This window comes from Lutra lutra, chromosome 2 (genome assembly GCF_902655055.1).
Source record: "Lutra lutra chromosome 2, mLutLut1.2, whole genome shotgun sequence".
Taxonomy (NCBI): domain Eukaryota; kingdom Metazoa; phylum Chordata; class Mammalia; order Carnivora; family Mustelidae; genus Lutra; species Lutra lutra.
In genome coordinates, this window is record NC_062279.1 from 197,821,647 (window position 1) to 197,840,078 (window position 18,432).

An 18,432-nucleotide genomic window follows, 5' to 3' on the forward strand; every position below is an offset into this window, starting at 1 on the left:
GAATTCATTCTGTCTCAGGGCCATGATATGTTTTCATGATATGTGTGTTCGTGCACAATTAATTGTCTAGAGGACAGCTGGCAGCTTGCTGGCCACAAGTGGCAGTTTCATTCTGAGCATTGCCAAAAGGCTGCTGCCCAATTTAACCTGTTTCCTTCCCAGAATACGATACTCTTAACCTTTGCTAGCAGCACAATGCTGTTTGGTTGACTAGAGTATTTTCTTACTTAGAAACATGATGAGGTTAATAGTTGGAAGTAGAGAAGCTGATACTTTTTCCTCTAGGAGAGTAGCAAAGGTATGGAAAGAACAATAAGAAATAACCACAGGAATTCTATAGCAGTGATTCAATACATCTTAAGATTTCTTTACCAGATGTGTGAATGAAGCAATCTTTCATAGACACATATCTAGACTCATTTTTAGAGTAAAGGGAAAAAATAGAATAGAGGGAAGTAACCTTTTTTAAAACAACTATGAGAATGCCAGAGATATGCCCCCTCAAAAAAAAGACAATATAATATAATGTATTATATATAATATAATATAATATAATCTTTTCAAGATGAGGAGTAGAATAAAAACGTGATCAGGCTAGGGGTTCAGTTGACAGTTACACTGACATTTATTGTTTTGGCTTCCATATTTTGATATACTGCAATTTCACATATTTGATTAGGTGAATTGCTTATGAATAAAATTATCTAGTTTTAGATAAACTCTTCATAGAATGGAAAAGGTTGAGCATAGGTAATAAAGAAACAAACAGAAGTTTGACCTATTGAGAAGTGTTAGCTCTTTCAGAGAAGCATGGAAGAAAGTGCATGCTCTTGTTTCTAATACCTTTAATTAATAAAATACATCCAGCCTCTTTCTAAAATGTAATTCTTTATTAAAGTATCACTGAAGTCTCTTTGGATTAATATCTACTCTTCTAGTCTCTTTTGTCTCCCCATACCACTGCCATTGTTTTGGTGTACAGCATTCCTACATGTTAAAACATGAGCTATGAATATGATCTAATATTTTCTGGTATGCACTTTCAAAAAAATAATTAGGTATTTCTCACTTGGAATTAAGCAGACTGAGATAGTCTCATCTTCATCAAATGATACTGGATCTGAGTAAGACGAATGAATGTATTCTACATTCTTACATATTAGCTATATATGTCAGTGACTTTGCAAGGAAAACTGTGTCAAGCTGATCAGCACCCCATAAGTTCCCCCAGCAGGGTTAAATGCAGAGACTGTTTTGTGACACAAGTACTAAATAAGCATTTATTTTTCTTCATAATTTTTGAATTGAAAGAAATCCTTTAAGACCTCAAGTAGCAGGTTTTTATAACAGCTCCTCCAGATTTTTTTTTTCAAAACAAATTTCTCTTTCATGAATTAATTAATCCTCATGGCTCTGTAAGACTCTCCTCTATTCAGACAATTCCTCAATCTGTATACCCTCTTTACTCCCTCATTAAAGTTGTAGTCTGATAGATGCCTGTTGAGTCCTTGTTTCACTGTCTTACCGTAACTATATTCAATCATATATTTAAAAAATATTTTCTTTACCACTTACTATGTGCCAGGCATCTTCAGAAACATTTTCTTGGCCATATACTATGTGCCAGGCATTGTGCCTCTCATATGGCTAAGGCTAAACTGGTAAATGTGACACCATCTCAAAGTTAACAAATTTTTGTGCCTTCAAGTTTATATGTCATTGTCAGTGATGCCACCCAATGTCTTAATCACCTGCACTCAAAATTTGAAAGGTATATTTGACTCAGTACTCACTTTAATTATCTGTGTCTAGCCAATGATTTTGGTAATTATTCCCTCAAATTATTTTTTTGGTCCATATATTCCTTTCTCATCTTAATCTAGCTTACACTATTTTAACAGCTTGCCAGCTGAATTCTATGACTCTTGCTCTTTTTTCCTTCCATGTCACCTTCATGCTTATTAAAGACTAATTGTCCATAAACATGACTTTCATCATGTGACTATTTTAGAAAGCTTATAATGGCGCCCATATTTTCTACCTCATCAAGAATGTGCTCAGTGAAATTCTAAAATCCTCTGAGAATCAAATTCATCCCAACTCTATCTCCCATGATACATTGCATCATGAACTTCAAGCCTAATTAAGCATTGTTATTCTTAAAACATGTAATATTCATTCTGACTTTGTAATTTCTGTTATTATAGCCTCCTTCTCATTGGAGTGTTCTATTATTTTCTCTCACTTAAATATGACACTTCGTAAAAGCTCAACCCAATTACCACCTCCTTAATGAAATCTTTGATAGTTTAGGGTAACACAAAGTGCAGTTCCTGGGTGCAGGTTGAGCCTGCATAGCTCAGTCAGTTAAGTGTCTGCTTTTGGCTCAGGTCATGATCTCGGGGTCCTGGGATGGAGCCTGACATCTGGCTCCCTGCTCAGCAGGGATTCTGCTTTACCCTCTGTCCCTCCCACCCTCTCTCTGTGTGTGTTCTTTCTCTCAAATAAATTAAATAAAATCTTTAAAAAAATAAAAATAAAATAAAGTGCAGTTCTTGGGTACTGACTGCTTTCATTCAAATTCTTGTCCTGCCACTGATTCTGTGATCTTGGTTAAGTCATTTAATCTCTCTGTGCCTCAATTTCTTCACTTGTAAGAGAAAGATGAAAATTGCATCTATCCTTTAGAATAGTTGTGCATAGCAAATGAAATTATGAATGTAGATGACCTGGAAGAGAATCTAACAAGAGTAGTTACTCAATAAACATTACATCATTCTCATAATCAATAATTTAGTTAATAGTGGTATATTGTTCTAGAACTCTTAGCTTCTTCACTGGTAGACTCCTAAAACATTTATAATGTATGATACAGTTTTGTGTTTTTGCTATTATGTATTCTAGTTTTGTCTCTTCAACTTTATTTGAAATCCAAAAGACCAGAATGTGGATCTTTTCCTTCTGAAGTATCTTCTGGTATCTGATATAGACCCATAGTAGATGGACAATTAACACTCACTGGCTAATTTATCTTATTCCATTTCAAACTACAATTAGTATTTATTCTTTACATAACTTCTGAAAATTGGACATATGATCTTTTTCTCTCTTTTTAATTTTGAAAGTAAAAAAAAACTTCATAAAAATTGCACTGTTAGCTTTTCAGAACTCTTTATGAACTCCATCTTTCTTGGATGCTAAGTAAAAGGAATCTTCTAATAAATTACACTTAAGAGAAAAATAAGATAGCTATTTCCTCTAAACATTTTCTTTCCTTTCTTGGTGGCTGATTTTAGGTATTGCAGTGGCTTATATCTTATTTATAAATGGCTTATAGTCTTCATTGATAACTTGATAATAGAGATTGACTCTGGTATGTGATAACTTGGAATTTCCATTGCCACTCTGAAGCAGTGTCACCCCATGTCTGAAGTCAGGGGTTATAGAAGCAGTCTATTCTGCATGCAGGAAAATAGGAGGGTACTGTGTCTGTAAAGAATTTAAAAACAAAAGGAAAGTTACTGAAGTTGGTGTGGTCTATTGTGAATTAAGCTGATATATACATTTGTGTACAAGTTTGAGGGTGGATATATGTTTTCATTTCTCTGGTAAATAGCTAAGCTAATAATGGTTGATTTGTATTGTAAGTGTATATGTAACTTTGTCAGAAACTGCCAAATCACTTCTCAAATTGGTTTTACAATTTTACATTCCCACCAGGAATTTATGGGCATTCCATTGTTCCCAAATGTCCACCAACCGATGAACGAATAATTGTTGCATACCAGGTAACAGACTGCTATTTAGCAACAAGAAGGGAACTACTGATACCCTCAACATCATGGAAATAATCTCAGAAACACTATAGTGAGTGAAAAAAGTCAGACATAAAAAGTACTTATTGAATGAGTACATTTATATGAAACCATAGGAAAGGCAAGTCTAATTGAAAGTGATAGAAAAAGCACATCAGTGGGCGTATGTGGCACAGAGCTGAACATGTAAGGATTAAGTGGGAAGGGCGATGGAGATCATCTATAATTGATCGTGGTAGTGTGACACGATATATAACTTTGTGAACACTCAATGAATTTTTATGTAAATTATATTTTGATGAAGTAGATCTTTAAAATTATTTATGTGGTTTAGGGCATGAATTTCAATTTTGTGTAAGTCAGTGTCCTGAAAAGAAATGCAATAAAGAACGGTCTTCATTTGAAAAAAAAAAAAAAGTTGGTGTGGTCATTATTGTCACCATGCACCAGCAATTCTAAACAACAGTAAATGATAAAGTATTCCTCCCTGCTGGGGGTGGACTAGTCCCACTTATTCTCTGCCCCCACCCTACCTCCTATATCATGCTCTAAAGTTATCCTTGTGGGCATTGGATTTTTCCTGGTCAGTATTGAGAGTTCTGACACATCTTGGTGCAGCTTTTTTTCCTCAAAAATTTTTATTATGTTCTACAGTAAAAATGCATTCTATATCACAGCATCATACACATATCGATACATATATATGTTTCACAAAACAGTCTTTTGTACTAGCAGACAATAGCACTGATTTTGAAAAATATCACTCTAATTTGATCCTTAACCATTCAAACCAAAACTACAAAGACTGTTCCGGAATGAATAAAGTAGCTCCCCTTGGGTCCCATGAACTATTGAAAATTAGTTTTCTGATATTGAGAGGTGAAAATAGAAATGAAAGAGCTGATTTACTTTCTTTGGCCTCTTTACTAGAAGGCACAGACAACAGAGAAAATTGTACATCAAGGTCAATACCCAGGCTGAGAGGTGGGTATCACCCAAAGACCTCCCAACTTTGCTCTTTGGAATTTCCATTTTCAAGTCTGTACCTGACCTGAGTACCATCTTTCAACTTTTCCTCCAAATGTACTTCCTGTCTGAAAACATACTATTATTCTCATTGAATTCTGGCCAATTTCTGGTTTCATCCCCAATTCACATAACACTGAAGTTCATTAATCTCCATCCCTTTTTACACCGTGTGCCTTGTTTCATTCATATCCACTGAGTGTACTAATTCCTTAGGTATTTCTATCACCATCTATGCATAATTCAAATACTTCTCACCGGGGGTATTATTTTATGCCCATAATTCATTAATGAAACCAGTCATGATGCAATGCCGGCTGGCCAGGATTTCCTCATGAAGCTGTAGTTAGATCCCTAATCAACAGCAAGATGAGAAGTTTATACTTAAGGATACATCTCAAATATTATGAATTATTCTCTCTTATATACTCTTTAGTTTATGATAGAGACCAGTTGTAAGCAGGGACTTAATCATTGTTATATAATTTACAAAAATGTATTATACACAGCTAAAATTTTATGAAATATATTTAAGTAAAAATTTTAAAGGGGGTGTTTTATTCTGAGTTCTACATAAATAACCATTCAGTTATTTTATACCAAGTGAGAAAGTGACCTTAAATCTGTTTCAGTAAGGATTGTAGGAAATGATTACAGATTAATATGCATACTTTTTCTAGCTAATTTTAATATAGGTTATCATTTCTCCTGAGTCATGGTTTTTTCCATTGTTAAAATGAGGGATTTCAACATTATATGCTCAGATATATGATTATATATGTTCATAATAACGTGATACGTCAGGAATTGTAAAAGGACATTTAACCATTGAAAGGCTAGTAGGTAAATTATTCTTTGCAGATAACATGATTTTCTAAATAGAAAATCTAATTGAATTTAAATTAAACAAAAAGAAAATCCAAGTTAGTTAAGGATTAATCAGCTAAACTAACAAATAATTCAAAGTGACTTGATTCAAAAAGTGAATATAGCAAGGAATAACTGTCAGTATTAACCAATTGTGAATAATAAAATCTGAGGCAGCTGGGTGGCTCAGTCGGTTAAGCAGTGGCCTTCAGCTCGGGTCATGATCCCAGGATCCTGGGATTAAGCCCCGCATAGGTCTCCCTGCTCAGTGGAGAGCCTCCTTCTCCCTCTCCCTCTGCCTGCAACTCAGCCTACTTATGCTATCTCTCTGTCAACAACAACAACAACATAATATAAAAATAATAATAAAATAATAAAAATAATAAATTCTTTTCACAAAAGCAAAAGTGATACAATGTAACTAGTAATAGCCTTAAGAAATGTGCAATAACCACATACAAAAAGCTATACACATTTTAAAGAGAAGAAAAAAACAGCAAAGATGTGCCGAAAAAAAAATTCCAAAAAGCTAAATGGATGATTTTTATATGTGAAAACTGTTAACACACCTCCTATTGATTAAATGGAGTATTTTTTAAAATGTGAAAATTCATATTAGATTTGGAGATGGGGAAGAGGAGAAGTGGAGAAGAGAGAGAAGAAAATGGGCAGGAAACAATTAAAAAAAATGAGAGAAGAAACAAAATTCTGAAGATTTTAATGTTCCTTTAGGTATAAACCGCAAGATGTTCTCAGATTGTGGCTCTTCTCATGCTTTTTATCTACATCTCTCAGAGGCTTCCATTTAGCAATTTTACCCAGATAATCACAGTAAAAAATGTATGGTTTTACAAAGCAGATATGGCAGCAGCTAGGACAGTACAACCTGGAAAATTAGGCTTATGTTCCAAATTTGATTTTCAGCATTGACTCTTTCCATGTCTAGATTAATACCTCAAAACACTAACTTAATAAAATAGAGCACTCTTAGTGGACTGAAGGAATGGGTGAAAGTTTCAAAGATCACCAGCTCAAAAAAATCAGTAACATAGTAAGTCAATATTTTGCATTTAAGATTAAAGATTTCACATATCAGAAAGCAGAGAATAAATAGCAGTATACTGAAAAGAATATTTGACTAGGAAAACAGGTTCCAGTTCCACAATTAGTCACATACTGACCTTGTATGTTATCTACTTCTCTCTGGGCTTCTGTTTTTGTTTCTGCCAAAAGAAATTTTGGACTACCTCATCCCCTGTCTTTTTCTATTCTAAAATAATTACACTTCCATGATTTTAATCCCATAACCTATGACAAACCCAAGACCATTTGTAGTAGGGTCAAAGTTCTGATCATCAAAAATGTATCTTGTTCAAATCCTCAATGTGATTGTGGAATTGATTATGTTAGGTGCTGGGGGCTGGGAGATAAGCATTAATTAAACAAACAAAATGTATCACCCAGAGCACTAGCATTATATATTTCAAAGTGTCTGATCTGCACAGTCATCAGATGCATAATCACTATGTTAAATATGTCATGGACTGAGTCACTGAATGAAAAAAGAGCAGATAGTATTTTTTTGTGGGCTTATATATTTTTAAACTCTAGCTTTAAAGCTAATGAATTAGCATTCTATCATTACATAGGTCTGTTATGCTTGACTTCTCCCTTGCAAAGAATTAAATCAGTGGTCCTCAAATGTTTTGGTCTCAAGACACAAACCTTAAAAATTACTGAAGACCTTAAATATAGTTTATGTGGACTATCTATCAATCATTAGTATATTAGAAATTAAAACTAAGAAATTTAAAATATTTATTTAAAATAAAAATAAGCCATTTAAAAATATTTTTATTTTTAAAAAGTTTAGCTCTAAAAAAACATGAATCTTATTTTAGGTCTACTTGCTCTTGAACTCACTGTATTGCCATGTGTTGTTTTGACTGAAGTATTTTAGGAAAATTCTGTCTCACACAGAGATGTAATTAGAAAGAAAGTATTTTGATAGGCTTTCAAATAATTATGGATATTCTTTGATTTTACACTAAACATGAAAGAGGTGAGTTGTTGCCATGTAGAATCTGAGACCATATCAATTAAATTTTTGTACTTTGTTATGTTAAAATCCATCAGTCTTTGTCACACTTGATGGGATCTTTAAATGTATATGATTTTGTAACATCATGCATTGGGTCTTTATAAAGTACTGCTTCACTTAATCCACAAAATCCCCCATATTCCCAATTGTTAACACATTTCATTATATAATATCAAGAAACCCATGTTTCTTAATATCACACCAACTTCATTATAAAAAGTAAGTATGTTGGAAAGCTGTAAAATTTACAGGGGTTATGCAAGTTTTTAAAAATTCTAATTTTCACTTGTGAGTTTGAATTTTATCACAAACAACAAATGATTAGTTGTTTTCTTTGAAGTCACAAACTGACTTTATTAATTTTTTATAAGCTACCTGTCAAAAAAACTAAATCTAAGTAAATGATGCTGTATGTTAAATAGTAGCTTTTTCAGCTTTTTTCAAATATCTAAGAACTTTCCTCAAAATCATTGCACTTCAGTTTGCAGCAGAAATGTTGATGTACGGCTTTCATTTTGTCACCAGGAGTATTAATAAAAAAGCTTGACCATTACACAATGGTCAAGCTTTAATAAAGTTAATACATCAGTAACTTGATGATAACTTCTTCATCAATAACATTCTTAAGTGAGACTGGAATTCTTTTTTTTTTCTGGAATGCTTGAAAACAAAAAATGTAAAGGCAATGGGGTACAGTTTGGTTCCACTGCCTTGATTCACACTAAGGTGCAGAAGTTTTAATCATCATTGCTTTTGCTTCAATCAGTACAAATATCAACATGGCAAAACCACCAATGATACTTCAGTTTTGATGTCAATAGCCCATGAGAGTCTCAGGGATATCCCAGGAGTCCTTAGTACACACTGATCTAAAGTCTTCCAACAAATAAATGCCATTATAAACCTCCCAAGATATTTTTAAAGTTGACTTTTAAAAAAAGTACATTTTTATGCAATAAATTGAAATGACTCATAATTCAAGGTTCAAGGAGAGAGAATAAAATTTGAACAAGACAGATTTAGAATGTCAGCATAAGAAGTAAATTTTTAAAAGTCATGCCATAGTAAATTATAATAGGGCATAAGGAGGACTGCAAATGGACTTTAGAAATATGTGTTTATTCCTTTTAACCATTGCTTGCATACCTTGTAGTTTATAGTCTTGAAATGGTGCCATCATTAGACAGTTTCTACTTCTTTGGCTGGCAGCGGTTGGAAATGGTCCAAAATGTAACTCTGGAATCTTGTCTCTGGCATCCAAAATACATGAAAGATAATGTAGAGTTAACCTCCTTCTCCCAGAACTTAACCTTTAAATCTGAGTCAGACAAGGCCCTGGTTTCAAAAAGGTTCTTGCCAATTTGAAACTAGTCACATGCCATCTTTTTTAGCCAATCACAGGGCCATGCTAAAAACAACAGCTGGTCCTCTGAGACATCATTCCAACACACCTGTAATCACCACTATCATTTTCGCTGACTCTCTACCAGAAAGTTCTGAGGACGGCACATAATCCCATCAAATCTTACAGCACCCAACATGTAGAAAGAAAAAATTATGTTCACTCTACACAAGGATTACCCAGTTTGATCCAAGCCTCACAGTGAGTCAAAAGTTAAAATACTGATGAAAGAATTTGGATATGGGATCTTTATTTCAAGAAATACCTTTTTTTTTCTTATTCATATTCTTTTATATGGCTGAAGGAAATGAATAGGAAATAACCTCTACAATTATCATTTTTAGAGTGTTTTTCGCCAGTACATAAAATGGCTTTGTGTTATTAACTATCTGCCAGTGAAACATTACAGTATGGAACTAGTATTTATTCAGTTCTTGCTTCTGTAAGACATGCTTTTAGGCACAAAAGCTTTGAAGGTAGACATTATTATTACATAAATTAAATTACAGTGCTTTTAGCGTTTGGTTAAAAAGGTTGGTGTAAAAATACCCAAGGGAAAAGAAATCTGTAGCTACCTTTTGGCTTTAAATTATTCCTAATTAACAAAGGAAATGTGTTCCAGCTACTATACACTATGCTCTTAGTGTATCTGTGGCAGTAGAAGATTGTATCTAATACTTGAAACGTGAATCAACTAGGAGTTACATGACTCCTCAACAGCTGCTAATTACAGGGCAATGACTGAGAAACTACTTGCTGAATCCTCTACTCTTTCCAACCAGTCAATATTGCAAGTTCTCAGGGCTCAGCCTTCAGATATTTCTCTACCACATTTACTCCTGACTTGCATGGACTTCCTTTGTGTCAAATACACTCTCGACATATCCATGATTCCCAGACTCACATTTCCAGTCCGGACCCCTTCTCTGAACTCCAGACTGGCATATCCAAATCTCTGCTCGACATACTAATGTTTCACCAGACATCTTATATTTAACGTGTCCTAACCTTACCAATTAGTTCTCCCTAACCTTCTGGACAGCTTCTTCCCACTTAGTCTCAATTGCAGTAAACTGCACCACTCCTCATCCAGTTGGTCACGACAAAAATCTTGAAGCCATGCTAGACTATTTTCCGCATCCAATCCATTAGAATATTCTTGTCTCTATCTTCAAAACTCAGATCTGACCCCTTGTCACCATCTCAACCTATACCACACTGATCAATAACCTGATCATCAGTCATCCAAAATACTGCATTTCCTCCTAAGCATCACTGCTTCCGTGATTAGCCCCGTTCAGCCGTCTATCCTGTATACAACAGTTAGAGTGATCTCATTGAAGTACTAGTCAGATTATGCTGCTGCCTTGCATTAACCCCTCAAATGCCTTTTTAGCACAGTTAGAATAACATTGTTTTATCTTGGCATACAAAACCGTATTTGATAGTGCCCTACTACTCTGTTCTTTCCAACCTAATTTTCACTCAGTTCCAGCCATGCTGTCTGCAGCCTTTGCAGTTTCTATACTCTCCCCTTTGAAACTTTTCCTGGAGATACTTACAAGTCTCACTCCTTCATTTCTTTCACATCTCCACTCAAATGTCACCTCATCAAAGGCGCTTCTCTGACCATGTTCTCTAAAATAGTGGCTCCATCACTCTCTATCCTCAACCTCTCATTACTTGTTTTTCTTAGCATTTATACCTTGTTATCTCTGTCTCTGTATACATATATATCACATACATATATGTATGCATATATCCATTTATTATTTAGTAGAGTGAAAACACAGATCATTGCCCCTTTAATGCTTACAACAGTGCTTGGCACATAGTTGTAAATATTGTTGAAGTAACAAATGAATCAAGTACTCCTTCATAAGGACTTTGTACATAAACAGTATACATAATATCTAATTTCTGAGATATCTTCACTAGCTGTACCTAATGGCCAGTTCTTTGATAATAAAGTGCTAGAAATTAATGCTGGAACCACATACATAACACCAATAAAATACACACACACACACACACACACACACTCACTATTTCTAGAAATACACACACACACACACACACAGACAAGCCAAGTGAGAACAAGTAAAGGCTATTAATTCAGAGTTTCTATAAGAAGGGAGTCAGAAATTAACATTTATTTGTGTTTGGTTGGCTCAAGGACAGGCAGAGCAGGGAGAAACTGTAGAAAGGTTAAATTAAAAGTAAGGCAGCATATTTGATTGGATAAGGGTGCATATTTAGTTTTCTGTGATTGGTCCTATGTTGAAAGTAGAGGAAAATATTAAAGAAGTTCTCAGCTATTAATCATATTATTAATCAAGTCCTGGTCATCTGGGGCTAATTGCTTATTTGGCCTCTTGGACTGGTCATTGAAGATAGTGAGTTAGCTTTCTGGGCTGGTTGCTGAAGGTAATGGGTCAGAGTTGTATATAATCTGCCCATTGGGGGCGCCTGGGTGGCTCAGTGGGTTAAGCCGCTGCCTTTGGCTCAGGTCATGATCCCAGGGTCCTGGGATCGAGCCCCGCGTCGGGCTCTCTTCTCAGCAGGGAGCCTGCTTCCCTTCCTCTCTCTCTCTCTGCCTGCCTCTCTGCCTACTTGTGATCTCTGTCAAATAAATAAATAAATAAATAAAAAATCTGCCCATTGCTTACTTGTATATTCAGCCTATAAGCAGGTAACTTTCAATAAGATACATATAATACATTATATATTTGAAAAAATATTTGTATAATTATATTTTTAATCTCCTTTAATATTTTTGTTATCTTTTAAGTGTCTATAGTTAAAGAACATCTCTAGGTATTGCTGCTAGCAATAAACATCTAGAACAGACTCATTTAGCAATGGTAGTTAAAATTCTGTGTTCAAGAATTTCTTATTTAAAAATGGCAAAGAGTATTACCTAAAATATCTATAACAACAAAAATAAGATGAAAAACATATTCTATAGGAGCTTCTAAAGATATAATAGAGTGAGACAAGATTAGAAGAAATAATAGTCAAGAATTTCTAAGAACTGAGGGCATAAATCTTCATTTGGAGAACCTAAAAAATTGAAAGCAAGATAAAGTGCTTTTATAAGTTCTCATCTATAGAATATTTCAGTAAAACTTAAGGATGTCAAAATATTAAAGAATTTATAAAACTCAACACCCCCAAAATGAATAATCTAAGTTAAAAAATGGGCAGAAGATGTGAATAGACATTTTCTGAAAGAAGACATACAGGTGGCTAATAGACACATGAAAAGATGCTCAACATCACTGGTCATCAGGAACTACAAATCAAAATTGCAATGCGATATTCCCTCACACCTGTCAGAATGGCTAAAACTCACAGCATAAGAAATAACAGGTGTTGGCAAGGATGTGGAGAAACATCCTCATTTTTTTTATTCTCCTAATTCAAGGGAAGGCTCTTAAACTGTTGGTGGGAATGCAAAGCAGTACAGCCAGGCTGAAAAACAGTATGGAGTTTCCTCAAAAAGTTAAAAATAGTACTACTGTAACACTCAGCAATTACATTACTCAGTATTTACTCAAAGAACACAAAATACAGATTCAAAGGGATAAATGCACCCCATATTTATGGCAGCATTATCTACAATAGCTAAATTATGGAAAGAGCCCAAATGTCTATTGACTGACGAATGGATGATGGAGAGGTAGTTTATGTACTCAATGGAATACTACTCAGCTATAAAAGGGATGAAATCTTGCCATTTGCAACAATATGGATAGAGCCAGAGAGTATTATGCTAAGTGAAATGTCAGTCAGAGAAAGACAAATACCATATGATTACACTTGGAGGTAGAATTTAAGAAACAAAACAGAGGAGCAAAGAGAAAAAGAGAGTCAGGCAAACCAGGAAACAGACTCTTAACTGTGGAGACAAACTGATGGTCACCAGAGGGGAGGTGAGTAGGGGAATGGGTGAAATGCGTGATGGGGATGAAGGAGCGTACCTGCCATAATGAGCGCCAGGTGATGTATGGAATTGTTGAATCACTATATGGTACACCTGAAACAAATACTACACTATATATTAACTAATGGGAATTTAAATACAAATTAAAAATAAAAATAAGAATTAAAAAAGAATAAAAAATAGAATTACCCTAGGATCCAGTAATCACACTACTGGGTATTATCCAAAGAATAAAAAAAACACTAGTTCAAAGGGATACATACACCCCTACGTTTATAGCAGCTTTTTTACAATATCCAAAACATGGAAGCAGGACATGTGTCTATCGATTGATGAATAGATAAAGATGTGAGATATATACAATGGAATATTATTCAGCCATAGAAAAGAATGAAATCTTGCCATTTGCAATGACATGGATGGAGCCAGACCGTATAATGCTAAGTGAAATAAGTCAGTCAGAGAAAGAAAAATACCATGATTTCACTCATGTATGGAATGTAAGAGACTAAACAAATGAGAAAGGGGGACCAGAGAGAGACAAATCAAGAAACAGACTCTTTTTTTTTTTAAAGATTTTATTTATTTATTTGACAGAGAGAAATCACAAGTAGGCAGAGAAGCAGGCAGAGAGAGAGGAGGAAGCAGGCTCCCTGCTGAGCAGAAAGCCCAATGCGGGGCTCGAACCCAGGACCTGGGATCATGACCTGACCTGAAGGCAGCGGCCCAACCCACTGAGCCACCCAGGCGCCCCAAGAAACAGACTCTTAATTATAGAGAACAAATTGGTGATTACCAGACACGAGGAGGGGAATGGGATGGGTTAATTAGATGTTGGGATTAAGGAAGGCACGTGTTGTGATGAGCACCAGGTGATGTATGGAATTGTTGAATTACAATATCATACATCGGAAACTAATAACGACACTATCAGTTAACTAACTGAAAGTAAAATAAAAACTTAAAAAAAGAATCCAAACAACCATGTCATGTAACTGGTAGAAAACACTGGCATACATATTTGCATGTGAGTAAATATTTGAGGAAATAATGATGTGACAAAATATATTTCCAGAGCAATTCCTAATTTAACCAAGATTTGCTGATTTTCTGTTGCTGTCCTGAGCATTTTCAGTACTTTTTTTCCTTAATCCTAACAATGCTGTGAAGTATACACTATTATTCCCATTAATCTGGAAAGAAAACTAAGATCAGGGAGATTGAGTAAATTTCTCAAGCCACAATATAACTAACAGAATTGGAATTGGAATACAATTTTTCTCATTGGATAGTTGGTGATCCTAAGATCCTCTACCATTAGACTTTCTTCCTGAAGTCAAATCCTCATCACCATATTAAAAAAGATCGTCAAAGGCTTTAAACTGTAAAAACAGAATCTTTGTGGACTTGGTTATAGTTATTTGATTGAGAGGCCAAAGAGGAACAGAAAAGAAAAATCATATTTACTGGGGCACCTGGGTGGTGCAGTGGGTTAAAGCCTCTGCCTTTGGCTCATCATGATCCCAGGGTCCTGGGATTGAGCCTGCATAGTGCTCTCTGCTCAGTGGGGAGCCTGCTTCCCTTCCTCTCTCTCTGCCTGCCTCTCTGCCTACTTGTGATCTCTGTCCATCAAATAAATAAATAAAATCTTTTAAATCTTTTAAAATCTTAAAAAAAAAAAAGAAAATCATATTTACTGGGCTCCAGGTAGTAATGGAATTGTGACAAATTTCATGATTCTGACTTCTGCATTTCATAGGCATGGTGGGTAGAAGGGAGTTATATATGTACCTACTGAGGTCATTAGCACTGAAAATATCTTACTTGATTTGCAAGAGGTAGAGTTTAAGATTTTTTAGAGACAGACAAATCAGAAATAGTTCTGATGTAGCAATAGGTCAGTATATGGATAAATAGGTTGTCCCATATGTAATTGTTTGTTTGCTTACTATTATAATTTATATTAATCATGCTATTCATTCACGGTCAATATCCAGAGAAAATCTGCTAATACGTGTAAGGAATAACAGCCAGTCATGAGAGAGGAAAGGAGAACAGTTGACCCCTATTTCCATTCCTGTTATAGGAAGAAAATGAAGTGGACCCTATCAAACTCTTGGAAGAAGGAAGTTCAGACACACAAAATACTTTAGGGGAGCTGTCAACTTTTCCTCTATAATTTGTGATAATCTAACTGATGTGTGTGTGCAAATGTCAGAATAAAGGTCAGGGAACCCAAAAAAATAATGACAGGGCATCAAGTAATGTAACACATATTAAAAACTCCGATATCTCCTGACATAATACTATATATTGAATACTTTGGGTCATACTAAATTTCTCATCAAATAGTATATCTTTTGGTAACCTGCTTGCTTTATACATAAACACAGATCTTGTTTCTTGCTGTACTGAGCATTTAAGCAATCTTACGACATGTATTCATTGTCTTATGATGACTGAGGTTGCAGGAGTTCAAAATGTATTGTCACTTGGGTGACTCAGCTTCCAAGTGACAATACATATTACCTAATTTTAGATAACGTGTTAGAGGTTTAACCTGTCTTGGGTTAGAGGAGGCTCTGATTAATGTCTATATCATTTGAGCACTGAAACAAATAGCTATGTTGTGTACTTATTTCTCAAAAGCAGGGTTCTTTCACATGTTTAAGCTGCATGCTTCCAGAACAGAGACTTATTTCCCTCTTATGTGTTTCATAATTTGGGACAATTCTTCTGTGGCAACTCTTATATTAATAAGAAATTCTCATTTCAGGCAAAGAGCTAATGCTAACTATAAAGAGGAAGTGAAAGGTCTTCTGGTGGTATTTTAATTTGGGTTATTTATAAAAATGAATGCTTATAACATAATCAATTAATTTGCCTTGTGGTATGTGCTTGAAACCAGTATTTTGTAGATGTGTTTATTTATTCAGCAAATATTTACCTAAAGCCCACCATAGAGAGATACTATTCTAGATGCTGGAGTGATAGTAGTGAATACAACAGAGTTCTTGTCTCTATGGGAACTTTTAGTCAAAAAAAGGAGACAGAGGCCCACCAAGGCCTAGCTTCTATAACAATAGATCACCTCTCTTTGTTGGGGGAAGGTGGCTTACTATATGCTAGGTGCTACGTTAAATGTCTTATATTTGTTATGCTATGTACAAGACTTGGTACTATTATCATTTCCACTTTGTAGACAAAGACATGAGGGCCTGGGAAATTTAAGAAAACTGGCAAAGTTCATATGGCTGGGCAGTGGCAGGGACAGAAATCCAATGCAGGTCTAATGATTGTGGTGTCCACGCTTTAAACCATTTCTCCAGTGTGCCTGTACTGCGTTCAGTGTGCTGTTCCACTTTAAACTTGGTGAATATGACATAATATACAGGAACGGCAATGCCATTAAATAATGAATGGGGAAAGAAAGGGGAACACATATATGAGTCAGATGGTGAAGTGTGCTGATGTTAAGTTTATGGGGCCTTAAACTGTTTGGAGTGGTCAAAGAGGCAACTGGAGATTTGAAACAGTCTCTAGGTCTAAACCTGGAAGTTATAACTGCTGTCATGTATTGACACTTTCCCTCCACTAGATCATGTGGTTTTTAGAGCAGAATCCATTTGTAGATATGTATATCTTTATTTATCATGAAACTTGATATTGTCATTTGCAAGTATGTTCTTGACACCTTCCTTTAAAATGGAACTTAATCTGTGCTCTTCCCCAAATCACATTTAACCTCTTCTAGATGCGTAAAAATTGTGCCCTCTGGACTGTTAGCTGTCTTTATTTTTTGATATGTGTTACAAATTGATAAGAACATGCACAAATCATCTCTATTTGTATTTTTTGATTACCAGAAAAAAGGACTGGAAGGGAAGTTTTTACTTTGTCTTCTCCCGCCTCCTCATGGGACTATACTTTGTCCATTTATGAATGGGGTCAAGTAAGTATGAAAGTTTGACATATATCGAAACGATGTGAAGCGGGCTACTTGGGTTGTAGTGCCCTCTGTTGGGAGAAGTGATAGAGCATAGGTGTTCTTTTCTAATAAGCCCAGGTTTCAGAGGTAAAATTTTGAAAGCTTATTCATTCCTTAAGCAAATATATTTGGGATACTATATAAAAAAATAATTCAAAATAATATACGTATTTAAATACCAGGCTATTTTACAGAATTTAAAATATAATTCAGCTTATAAAATTGGATTAACACAAATTTTAATAACACATCTGTGGAAAGCAAATTCATATACCTGTTTTCTTTTCCTTCTTCTACCCACTTAAGGAAAAAATTTAGCTTTCCAATAGGAGACTGAACTTTTGATCATTATACTGTAAAGAATCTCTTGCTGACTATCTAAGCCCTCCAGCTCTATTTCTACTTCTTTTTGACCTGAAACTTCAGTATGAACCTGTCTACTAGTCATCATTCGGCAGTCATTCATTCGGCTATTAATAATTCGGGCTGATTAACAGAGCACTTTACTGCTTATAGAAACTTTCCATTCTTTGTAGTAGCAGAAATTAGTGCCAGGGGTCTGCTTTACAGAACTAGGTTAGGCCAATTTAATTTATGCCTCTCCAAATATCCAAGTGCTCTCTCCCATTTCTCAGACCCCTTCAAGTTTAAGGGGCCATTTGAGTTCCGTCTAATCATCTAAGACCCTTAGTGAATATATTTTCAGTTCTGTTAGTAGATCTGTTAACAGCTTTCTCTTTCTCTGCCATGGAGATTGTGGAGGCTACGTGTTCACATGGCACAGCCCAGATAAAAGCAGCCTGAACTGCTGATCCAGCTGCCTTGATGAGTCATCCTACTGACAATAGTCTAAGACCGAAAAATAAATTGTGACACATTAAGCTATGGGGATTTAGGTGTGTGTTACAACAATATGATCTGGACTATCCTAATAAATGATGCTGTATTTAGTCACGGGATTTGAGAGTGTGTTTCCTCTGCTTTTGGTGCCCTACCCAAGTATCTCCACCCCTTCAGTGAGAAGTCTTTTTTGATTTCTTCCTGTTCATCTTTACATGGCTTATCTCAGCTCGATTGCCCCCATCCCGCTTCCTACTTAGCTGCCTCTTCAACATGCTTCTTTTGTGCCTATGTATGGATGAGTGATTCCTGGTTATTTATGGATGGACAAAGTTATTTTGTGGTTGTTATAGATACTTCTCTTTAGAAAAATTAGCATGGCTCAGTGGTTTCAAAAGTTTGGTCTGCATACCCCAGCTGGTGTCTGAGACCAGTTCAAGAGGTCTG